Raw genomic sequence first — 11,441 nt, forward strand, 5'->3', positions numbered from 1 at the left:
GCTGTGTACAGTAACAACCCCCCAATTGTATACATCAATAACCCCCAGATCTGTATATGTAATATACTCTTAGTGCTATATACAGTAATAATCCCCAGCGCAGTATTCAGTAATATATGGCTGGCGCTGTAGACAGTAATAACTCCAGAGCTGTATATAGTAATATCCCCAGTGCTGTATACAGTAATAACTCCAGAGCTGTATATAGTAATATCCCCAGTGCTGTATACAGTAATAACTCCAGAGCTGTATATAGTAATATCCCCAGTGCTGTATACAGTAATAACTCCAGAGCTGTATAAAGTAATATCCCCGGTGCTGTATACAGTAATAACTACAGAGCTGTATATAGTAATATCCCCGGTGCTGTATACAGTAATTACTCCAGAGCTGTATACAGTACAGCTCTGTTACAGCTCAGGTACACCGCTGTTGATATTATACCACCCGTTCGCCTGGAACCCATTTCGGACTGAACAGGCAGCCGATATCGGTGAACTAAGTCGGGATGGAAAAATATTACTGAACATTTCTTATATCCATTCGGTGTAGTTTCCCCAAGTGTTGGAACCATCTGTCCGTGGACCCTCTATGTACCCAGCCCCCAGCTATTCAAGGGGGCGGTTATATTACGCAAGTCTGTTCCTCCATAGACTTTCAAGAGTATCTGGCTGGGTGATTAAGACTGAGCCATTCTATTGTTCCCCACAGGCAGTATGATAAGGAGTCGGGGAGTTTAGTAGACCGGGGCTCAGATAACAGAGCGAGAATCATATAAACGGCTGAAATGCAGCTGCCTGAAAACTTTATATTATGGGGCAAAAACTACAACTGGGGGAGAAAAAGAAAACAGCATTTTTGAAAACATATTTTTAACCCGTTGCTGATTATGTGAGATCACATAATCCCTGCCTGGGGGCAGAAGCTGGCGTGTTAACCATTATTTTACCCAAAGATTAGTAGATTGAGCATCAGCTGAAATCCCTGCTTGAACACAGGTGACTTAATTTAGGATATCATTACCTCAAGTCATGGTTTCCACAATGATTTCTAAAGCTACAGAAAAACATTTTATGCGGTGGCGAGGGGGAAATTAGCCGGGGGGGGGGCTTTTTTGTATTTTATGTGAACCATTAAATTGATTTGACTATTATATACCAGAAGTCAAGCAGGAACAGACAATTTTTTTTTATGCTGAAATATTGAATTAATTTATTGCACTAAAAAAAAAAAAAAAAGCACCCCCGCATACAGGGTGTGAGGTCACGTAGTGTGTGAAGCTGCGGAACGCGTCTGCGCGAAGTCATCTGGAATATACCCTGCAACGGCGAAATATTACATATTAGAACCATTAAAACAATAATAGGAACAACAGGGCTATGTATTAACCCTTTGAATATATTAACCCTTGAAATATATTAACCCTTTGCATCTATGGCCCTTTGTCTAGAATCCATATCTAGCAAAACGGGACAGCAGTAGGGATGATATATAAATTTGCCACCTCTAGGACTCAACACTATCTAGGTTCCTTCTTCAGGCATACCGAGGAAAAGGATTCAGAGAACTGATGGTAGGTAGGTAATGCTGGCACGGAATGCTTGGCTGTACCACAACGAGAGGATATAGTCTTAAATTAGAGAGGCACAGGTTTAAAAGTAATCAGGAAGTACTGAAAGGGTAGTAGACGCATGGAATAGCCTCCCAGCAGAAGTGGGCGAGGTTTATACAGCGAAGGGGTTGGGATAGGCTAATGAAAGAATGCAGAGTTTGGGCAGATACTCACTTGGTTATGCCAGAGCTTTCGGGGATTTTGTTTCTTAAAAGTGTCCCCCGGCGTTAGGTCCTAAGGAACCAAGCAGAGAGTTACAGCAATTAATGACCCGAAACGTAATCAGGGGTTATTAATCAATCAAAAGCCAAAGAGCCGGCTAATATTCATACACTTCCAGTGGATAATTGGGCATACTGTCAGCCTTGTTACCCTCATTAGGTGTTAGGTCTCTGTATCTGCCACAATGCAGGGGCAGACGTTTGAGTCCTTTCTTGGTGTCATTTAGTTACTTACCTTTCACGCCGGGCACTGAGTTCAGGCACACGCATGGGGGGTTTCCACCGATACCTGCCCCAAAAAAATATTGCACATAATAAATAATATTCATTTTATGACATACTGGTTGTTGCCCTTTGGGGTTCCTTCAGTTTTTTAATGGCAAACTTTGAGGGCTCCTTTGTTAAATACGTCAGAAATCAGTGAGGAAACCATGCCCGCTCTTGACTTTTTTTTTGTGTTTTTGCCCCAGTCTCAGGGCGAAGGGGCAGATTCTACCCCATAAATAAGACTTCCAACTTCAACTTGGAACTCACCTTTGGGACACTGGTCAGGGCAGGGGTTGAACACAGCAGGATTGCCTCCTCCAACGTTAATGCTTACGGCTTCTCCATTTGGCACATTGTGGTTGGATGCTAAAACCATAAAGCCAGAAGGGGTTAAAAACATGAACTTTATAATGATTTGACTTGTAACATTACCATCTTTTCTACAGGAGTCTATACCTCACATTTGGGGTAGAATGGGGCATTCATATCTACAGACTATTGTACATTATTTATAGAAGACAGACCATGGTGTTAGTGTGCCACACAGTGGCAAGTGTGGGTACTGCACTAAATAAAATATTGACTCTTTCTTGCCCTATATGATGCTTTATATTATTATACATAATACAAAAAAAAAAAATAATAATAATGGAATGAATATTTCTAGGAATGATGTGTCTAATGCTGCAAGGTTAGAAAAAATATATATAATGGTAATAATAATGATGATGATAATAATAATAATAAATAATAAAAATAATAATAATAATAATAATATACCAGCAGTAGCGCTGCCGATGGTTGGGGGAGTTATTGCAGAGGCACCTAAAATGTTGAAAGAATACATGGTAAGTGTCGTTTTATCTATTTTAAAAACAAGTTTTTCACGTTTCCGAGCACACATGCTGTAGCACAATATAACAATAGAGCTGTCAGCCAGGCTGAGGTTGATGGGACTTGCAGTCTAGCACCCCCAGGGGTTAGAATGGTCTGCTTGCCCCATCCTGAGATATTATTCAATGCCGGGATCACAAGCTGTTGTCATTTTTGACCCAATTTTTAAATAATTTTTCGAGGATTATTTCTTTAAACCCCTGGTTTATACTGGATGAAGATTTAGATTTTGAAGCCTCTTTGTGCTCAAACTCACCACCGGCATGGGAGGTTGCGTTTAATGGATTGCCAGCTCTTGGGGAAACTCCAGGTAAAACGCCAACAGCGGAACCGGAAGAACCTGCTGAAAAACTATAATTGTGAATTTATCATAATTTTCTGGAGGCATGAAATTAGCTGGCAGATCGGCCCCATTCGGCCCCCATCTAGTCACCCTCTTCTCCTGCTGGAAAGACAAACCTTAACCAGCTGTTGGTTATCCCGTGCACGTTAAAATCCATCACTTCTGCTGGGAGGCTGTTCCACTTATCTACCACCCTTACATATAAGGAACTTTTTCATAAAAGGGGTGCAGTCATATTGTATAGGTAAAAAAACAACCTTTGCATACTGTCAAAATCTGCCCCAACAGTCTGACATGGGTCCCAGTTTTGCAGTGGAAGGGGTTCTGCGCATGTACTGTGTGAGTGGAGATCTATCTGATGCCAAATCATCACAACTAAGCATAAATCGACGTCACATTTTGTTCCGAGAGTGTTGGCACCTATGGAGGTAGTGAGCTGGGGGATTTTGGTGGTTATTGACTCACCTGTGGAACCAGTGGCTGTGTTTGAAGGGCTTGTAGTTACTCCAGCAGAAGGGATTACAGGGGCAGCTCCTGTATGGGGTACAGAGAGACTGCTTATGGGGGACAGAGAGACTGCTTATGGGGTACAGAGAGACTGCTTATGGGGTACAGAGAGACTGCTTAGACAGACAGACAGACGGAGAGGAACGTAGTCACAGGAGGAGGCTGGAGACAGAATCGTTTCAGCGCTGATTCATTATTTGAACTCAGTAGGAAAAATAGTCAGCATTGAAGCCAAGCCGATGGGGCTCGGAAGACAAGAAAGCAATTTGAGTATCGGGGCCCCCGCTTCACTCACCGTTAGAAGCGTTAGCCGAGGTGCCGTGAGACGTAGAAATGGCTGTTACTGCTGGTTTGGGGCTCCCAGTGGCAACGACTGACCCTGCTGAAAATATTGATGGAGAATGATGTATGCTCGTAATAATAATAATAATAATACCGTAATAATAATAATGTATGCTCGTAATAATAATAATAATAATAATAATAATAATAATAATAATGTATGCTCGTAATAATAATAATAATAATAATAATAATAATGTATGCTCGTAATAATAATAATAATAATACCGTAATAATAATAATGTATGCTCGTAATAATAATAATAATAATAATAATAATAATGTATGCTCGTAATAATAATAATACCGTAATAATAATAATGTATGCTCGCAATAATAATAATAATAATAATAATAATAATAATAATGTATGCTCGTAATAATAATAATAATAATACCGTAATAATAATAATGCATGCTCGTAATAATAATAATAATAATAATGTATGCTCGTAATAATAATAATAATAATAATGTATGCTCGTAATAATAATAATAATAATAATAATAATAATAATGTATGCTCGTAATAATAATAATGTATGCTCATCACTATTAATTATTTTTTTGTTGCCCTGCTTAAACGTAGGCGCTTGAATCTACTTAGTAGGGTTCCCCTTGACCGCTATGATTTTAATAACAGGGCCTTCAGGTCAGTAGCGGTGGCATACCTGAGGAAAACGTCACCGGATTTCCAGGAGCTCCAGGAGTAACGTGAACCATGTTTCCGCTCCCAACGTTGCCCACGTTAGACGACACAACTAAAGAAACACGAAGTCAATCAATTCAGAGGAATTCACCGAAATGTCATAATATTAAATAATTAAGGGACCACTGTATGATTTCAGCCTACACATGGATGTATGGGGGCAATACCGATGGGTATGGGGAGCTCCAGATTCCTGGTGTCTCAACTTAAAGTCTAGATCTAGAACATTTACATTTACATACTTTTTCACAAAAAATCAAGAAATCTTTATTCAGAAAAATTACTAATTAATGTTTTTTTTCCCATAAATCATTTAATATTTTTTTTAAAAAAAAATCAAGTAATAAGTTTTTTTTTAAAAAAAACAAGCAATATTTTTCAAAAAAATCCAGTCATTTTTAATAAAAAAAATCAAGTAGTAGGATTTTTAAACAAAAAAACCTTGATTTTTGAAAAAAATAAATAAAAATATTCTAATATATTCTAATGGGAAGTTAACACAAGGTGCTGAGGGAGAGGGTTTAGGGGCTTTTCACACTTACTTGTTGGGTGGGCTGGGGGCACTTTAACTCCGTTATTTCCTAGAAGTAACAAACAGCAATACATTTATAATACAAACGCAAACTTCTATAAAACGATGATTAAAAGCCCATCCCAAGTTCTTTCCAGGCCAAAACTTAACAAGAGTGTCTCCATCGAAAAGCAAAAGTAATTAAACCAACTAGTCGTAATATTGAAAAATGTTAATTTTCAATTACATTTAAATTACCTTAAATTATATTGAAAAATATGGTGATTACTGTGATGTAATAAAATATAATATATATAATAAAATATAAAATATATCATAAAATAATATAATGGAAAATGTTAATGGTTATTCATGGGAAGGGATTTCTTTGGGTTTCATAGTTTCGTCTCACCGACAGGACTTGTGTTTGAAGGTGGCGCTTGTGGACCTTTAACATTATCAACTGGTGCAGAAACTGTAAAAAAAAAGTGTTAAAATTAAACCCCTTTTGATCTGCCTGGGATCCTCTTCAGCCCCCAATTTAAAAACGGAGCAGGTGAACCTTTAATCAACGTGCTGCTCCAAACCACTGCTGATTAAATAAATCTTAGCAGATCGGTCATTTTATGTTTTTCCCCCCGGTTTCTCCGACAACAACCTATCAGTGACTTCTATTCCCGACAAAATTACTAAATGAGGCAGAATTTTGCATAATTCAAATATTATTTCTGGGAAAAAAGGTTTGGGAATTCAACATTGCGGGAAATTATTTCTCTAATGCTGAGTTTAGTTCAAAAATTGTCAAGAGTACGAGGAGCGATGAGGTCCATATTTCATATCTCCTTGTAACAAAATATGGTCTCACTGCAATGCATTCTTTTAAACAAAGAAACACGAAGAAACTTATATATATATATATATATGACATCAGAGACCCCCTATGCCCCTACCAAAATGGCGCTATGGCAAAAAAAGCAAGCTCCTCCAGAGGTGAATAACCCACCTGCCCATCTACTTACAGCAGAGCTGAAGATGGAGGCATCCCACCAGCAGAAACGTCATGGTTGACTTGAAGTCCAACATCTTCAACTAGCCAAGAGAACCTGGAGCAGCTTATTGTTCTTCTCTTCTCTTTTTGTGGTCGGTGAGATCCTCAGGATTTTGACCACCGCTCTACCTTTATATATGTTCCAGGGTTCAGAACCACCTACTAACCCAACCCGTGTCCTCCTGCCTCCACCCTGAATTGCCACAGCCATCCATGCGGAGTAGGAAGACTCATGGGCTGTGATGTCACACCCTGAAATTACAGGTGTATTTTGTGTGTGTTTTTTACGGTTTAGGATATAATTACTAATTGGATATTAGGGTTGGTAGCGAGGGAGATGAAGAAAGTGTCTCCTCCCTCCCGGGGAACCGGAGCACGCGAGTCTTGCGCTGTGTGATCATGTCTTTAACGACACCACAAATATTTTTATAGAGGATGTTGCGATTTTAGCCCACAAGCCGACAATCTAAGAGAAAATGGGAATCGGCACCGGAACATCAGGAAAAACCGCTGTATTAATTCCAGAGCCGGCGGAGTGGAGAGAGAGAAGGGAATTAAACCGGGTTTAAATAAACCTATAAAAAGTCACGCTGCTTGGACATATAACGCATTTTCATCAAAATGTCATTTAAGCCTCTGCGTGCCTAAAGTGTTCCGTCACCTCTTGCGCTATGAAACACTGGCCGCTGTGGACTACAACTCCCATCAAGCTGGGACGTCCACCCTGTCACTATAACCCTTACGAAAAAATTACTGCAGTTTTTCTGAAGTAATACTGCAGTTTTTTGGACAAGGCCCCTGGGAATCAGCGTAGCTAAATGGACAGGGAGCATGTATGTGTGTGGGTGAGTGCATGCTCAGGGCATGTCCGTGTTTTGATTGGGGTATGTTAATTGAGGGGTGGGAGACCCTAGGTGATATAAGGTGCCCTCTGGGTGACCCCGGTCACTGTCCTTTTTTACAGGCACGGCCAACAGTCTTACCTGCTTCCCACCCTCCCTCCCTATTTCTTGTGTACTACCTTTCTTTCTTTTGTCACAGCTGGCGGTTTGTGTGTCCTTGCCGGTCTGGTTTTGGTAAGTGATGGAGTTTGGATGCTGGTGTAATGGAAGGCTCAATCCTCCCCTAACCTCTGGTGTTTTATTGGACGTGCCCACCGAGCTTGTTGGACGGCTGGTGGTTAGCATTGGTGGTGGGGCAGCGAAAGGTAGCTGTCAATTTTGTTTGGACGAGGGGGGAGGTGAGTACCTGTGGTCTGGATTGTGCAGTGTGAGAGGCCGGCAAGGACGGGGTTAATTCGGTTCCTGTGTTGGTTATGTTTTGAATATGTTACGGTAATGTGTTATGTATATTTGTATATTTGTATTTATTATTTATCGGTTATTGTATATTATTCTTATTGGTTTATGGTGTTTTGGGCCAACACAGTGTTTTATGGTTTTATAATAAAATTGTGCTGTGGCCTGCTTTATCCAATTTCGGTCTCCGTGTCGTTATTTGGTGGGTTAAACTGGTTTTGGGTTTACAATGCACGATACACACTACCTACATACATGAAAAAACTGTAATACTGCACTTTTACTGCATTTGTACTTCACTGTACTGCAGTTTTACTGCAGTTATTTTTGTAAGGAAGTACAAATGCAATAAAGGTGCGGTACATTGAATTACAACTGTAGGTTTGCAGTATAAAAAAAAAGTGCACTAAATGTGCAGTAATACTGCAGTACAGTGAAGTACAAATGCAGTAAAAGTGCAGTATTGCAGTTTTTTCATGTCCAAAAAACTGCAGTATTACTTCAGAAAAACTGCAGTCATTTTTTTTGTAAGGGTAGGCTTTTGAGTTCTAGGTGTTTGGCAGGTCGCCTCTAAGGATAGGCGACCCCTGGCACCCCCAGCTGCCTAGGACTGCAATGCCCATCAAGCGCAGCTAATAAACGTGTTTGTCCCCTCTATATAATTAGAGGAGACAAGTGGCGTTTCAATGATAGCTTTATTGGCTAACTGAGTAAATATAGATTGCAAGCTTTCAAGACCTCTCAGGTCCCTTCATCAGGCACGTTATACAATAATGTGAAAAACCTCTCTTTAAGTATCAGTCAAATAGCATGGTTACAATTGGGAAGCAGATAACATCAAAATGTCCAGGACAAGGTTCTTTGATCAGTCAATAGTGTTAAAATCAGAGGTGGATTGGGGTCATAAAAGGAGGTGTCGGGAGGTATTCACAACTCTAATGGGGTCAGGTTGTGCGCCTGTCTGGTTTATTATCTACAAAGTGATGATGGGATACAAATTCCCTATCCCGGTGGAGGCCAGCATTTAAAGAGTTAAATTTAAGTATTAATTTAACCTCCCATATTTTTCGCTCCCTCTGAGTTTTGAACAGTCCCATTAATACAGCCAGTCTGATGTCACTGATGCTATATCCATTTTGGCAAAAATGTTCTCCCGCTGGAGTCTCTGCTCTCTTGTTGTTGATGTTGAATCAGTGTGAATTAACCCTTTTGTGTGAGGGTCAGCCTGTTTCACCCACGTAGAGGGCTGTTGGACACTTTGCACACATAATAAGGTAAACAAAATTAGAAGATTTGCAGGAGAAGGCACCATGGATCTTATGGAGTGTATTAGAATTTGATATCGGCACCATGTCCACAGTGTGGATGTGTGCGCATGTTTTACACCTTCCTTGTAGGCAGGGGAAAGTGCCATTTTTTGTGGACTTTTTCAGGGCACTCCTGGTACCAACTCTCATCTTCTATATAATTAGGAAATATGATGCGGGAGGTTCGTGGATCTCGGTGTTTAGCTGTTATTAGCTGTTTTGGGTGTAGCCATAAACATTATGTTATTTTCACAGGGTGAGACTGGGCTGGGAACCCATATAAACCAGAGCACCGCTTATTGTTCAATCTCCGGAAAGTGTCACCCTGATAATTAACCCTCCTCTGCGACTTGTTTACAGCAGTCACCGCACAGAGCAGTTCGGGGGCAGTATTCGGTTACACGGGGTAGGACAGTGCCGAGTTCAGCAGATTAATCGCCCCGTTTCCGTTTAGGGACAGCTTTGTAGGAGTTGTGATTTAAAGGCCTCCATATGTGTCCCTCAGCAGGCATGGGACATCCGAGAGCCCAGGCTGACGTGACCTCCTATGTGTCTAATTACTAACAGGACAGGGGTGATATTCTAAAAAAAAAAATTCTAAATCACCTGATTTGGGGCAAAAAGTTGGACTTAGAGTTGTAATTTCCATGGGTCAAGAGAAGGTAGCTGCCCAGGGGCTACATGGCGAGTGGCTCTCTTAAGCCACCTGTCAGCAAGGCCCTTAATGTGGCTTCAGTCGCAGGTTCCAAAAGCCCTGGTTATGGTTCTAGACTGGTGGTTCTCCAAGGTTCCCCACTAGCTTATTGCTGTTCCCATGGAGCCTAAGGTCCAATTCCTGCCAAGGAGCATGGAAATAAACGGAATTCCTACAACCGTTCTCCGGTTGTCCACATAACCCATTAGTTCTCAAGACATGAGAGGAACCCAACACCAGTCATGGTAGATGCGAGTCTCCAGACAGGGCTGCCCTCAGGATTTGGGAGGCTCAGGCCATCCCCTATTGTTCCCTTTTTTTAGGATGTGGCAAGGGGGTCCTGCTGTTGCTCATTCATATCAGGTATTGGGACCGACCAAGCATCATGTGAGTTGCGGTTGGCTTGGTATTTCGTTATAGGATACGAGTGAAGATAAAAGTGTGTGAATTGAATATGATGTCACTTTAAGTAGCTTGTTTTTTCCCCCATAAAAAAAAAGAGATTTAACAAAATGAAGGTTAATTCCGAGGACAATTAAATACTTACAGCGTGTTTAGGAACCATATCCGCCTCTCACGTTATAAGGAGACAGACGGTTCTCAAAGGCTGAGCAAATCCATGGATTTGTATTAATTAGAATATTACATTAAAAAAAAACACACATTGTGCTGATTGATAATTCCTTATATTTCATTATTTTCGGTAAAACCCCAAATTAAGCAAACCCCGCAATAATAACCTCTATTCCCACAATAAACATCCGATGGGCCCCTACGGCCGTGCCCTGTTTTAGCTTCGATAATTGTTCTCGTTGCAGAGGAGCATTATGGGTGGCAGTTTAATTACTTTGGTTGGGTAATGGTGATTTTTCACCATGTCAGCAATTTCCTACACATGTACATCATGCACAGGAACATCGTTTCCCGCATATAATAATCCCGGCCAAATAGTTCATTGACTGTGTGCCCTTTAAAAAGTTTAATAGTAACATTTAACATGCTTTGATGGCTAAATGAGACTGAGGATTAATTAAAGTTTAAAGCAGGAAAAACGGGGCAGACTAGATGGGCCGAATGGGGCCGATCTTCCATCAACGATGTGCAGCATTATGATCGTGCTGTTGAACTTCCAAATCCCTTCCGAGAAATAATTCTTTAATCATTCAAAATTTTGGCCGGGGAACACTGATATCTTATGGTATTCTAGTTTGGGTGATTCATTGGGTTGTGGATTCATCCTGTACTGAGAGGGTGGTAGATAAGTGGAACAGCCTCTCAACAGAGGTGGTAGAGGGTAATACAGTGAGGGTACTAAACATGCACAGGATAGGCATACGGCTCCTGAATCTAAGACGAGACCAACGGCTGATTAAGGTTTGAGTCTTTACAGTAGGAGAAACGGGCAGACTAGATGAGGGCCGAATAGGGCCAATCTGCTGGTAGGTTCTAGATGTCTGGTCTTGTGGTCCACCTAAGTTTCTTATGAGACGCAGAGATGTCTCAAGGCCATACTTTTCTTCTAAATAACACCTTGAAGTAGTCTTCATGTAGCCCAAATGGTTCATTTGAAAGACCATCTGTGTATTGTCTGGATGGTAGATCAGCCGAGAATAGTATAGATTTTGGTTAACATTGGAAACGGCCGTATAATAGTTCTTGTTTTGGACATGGTATGAAATGTTCATTGC

The sequence above is a fragment of the Sceloporus occidentalis genome, unplaced genomic scaffold, assembly GCF_023333645.1.
Source record: "Sceloporus occidentalis isolate IW3139 unplaced genomic scaffold, rSceOcc1.0.p SCAF_318, whole genome shotgun sequence".
In the NCBI taxonomy this organism is placed as follows: Eukaryota; Metazoa; Chordata; class Lepidosauria; order Squamata; family Phrynosomatidae; genus Sceloporus; species Sceloporus occidentalis.